Genomic DNA, 1,189 nt, shown 5'->3' on the forward strand with positions numbered 1-1,189 from the left:
TCCGCGCCCGCCATGGCCAACAAGCTGGACATGTCCCTGGACGACATCATTAAACTCAACGCGAGCCAGCGTGGCGGATGCGGCGGGGACCGGGGCCCAGGTCGGGCGGGAGCCCAGGGCGGCCCCGAAGGCGGGGGCGCGCAGGTGGCAGCCCGCGGAAACCGAGGCGGGGGCCCCATCAGGAACAGGAGGGCCATGGCCCCCGGAGGCGGCAGGAGCCGACCCGCGCCCTACAGCCGCCCCAAGCGGCTTCCAGACGAGAGGCAGCCCGACGTGTTCCACAGTGACTTGGGAGGGCAGCCCGACGTGTTCCACGGTGACTTGGGAGGCCGGCCCGTACTTGAGACCGGCGCCAAACTGCTGATCTCCAATCTGGATTGCGGGGTCTCGGGTGCCGATATCCAGGAACTATTTGCTGCATGTGGAACTCTGAAGAAGGCAGATCTACATTATGATCGCTCCGGCCGAAGCTTAGGGACAGCAGATGTTCACTTTGAGCGAAAAGCAGATGCTCTGAAGGCCATGAAACGCTATCATGGTGTCACCTTGGATGACAGACCTATGAACGTCCAGCTTGTTCTATCACAGACTCGTGCACAACGAAGACCCGCACAGAGTGCAAAGAGAGGGGGAATGACTGGGAGCCGTGGTTCTGGAGGCGGCACCCGGAGAGGCGGTCCTGGAGGCCCGCGAGGACCAGAACGAGGGACCGGAAGAAACTCGAAGCAACAGCTTTCCGTAGAAGAACTCGATGCACAACTGGATGCTTATAATGCCATGATTGAATTGGACTTAAACTAGCCAGCAGGTTCCCTGCTTGGAACAGGACCGAGAATTCTTATTCTTTACGCTTTTTGCTGGGAGGCAGAATAAAGGACTGTGGCTCTACTATCAATGATGGATTTGTTCCTTTTTTGTTTCGAAATAGGATTTAAGACTCATGTAAAGAGGTTTTTGTTTGTTTGGGGAGAGGGTTTTGGGGGGAGGGGTTGTTTGTTTGGGGAGAGGGGGTTTGTGGGGAGGGGTTAGTTTAGGGAGAGGGGGTTTGGGGAGAGGGTTTTGGGGGGACGGGTTGTTTGTTTGGGGAGAGGGGATTTGGGAGGAGGAGTTGTTTGTTTGTTTTAGTTCTGAAAGACACCGAATTATTTGTACCAAATTATTTTGGGGATAAATTTTCCTGGTTGCTGTG

General features: G+C 55.9%; 1 pseudogene; it reads left to right on the top strand.

Annotated features, from left to right (window-relative positions):
- On the top strand, nucleotides 1–936 carry LOC116421354 (annotated as a pseudogene).
- Nucleotides 937–1,189: the final 253 nt, after the last annotated feature.

The sequence above is a fragment of the Sarcophilus harrisii genome, chromosome 1 (assembly GCF_902635505.1).
Source record: "Sarcophilus harrisii chromosome 1, mSarHar1.11, whole genome shotgun sequence".
Lineage (NCBI taxonomy): Eukaryota > Metazoa > Chordata > Mammalia > Dasyuromorphia > Dasyuridae > Sarcophilus > Sarcophilus harrisii.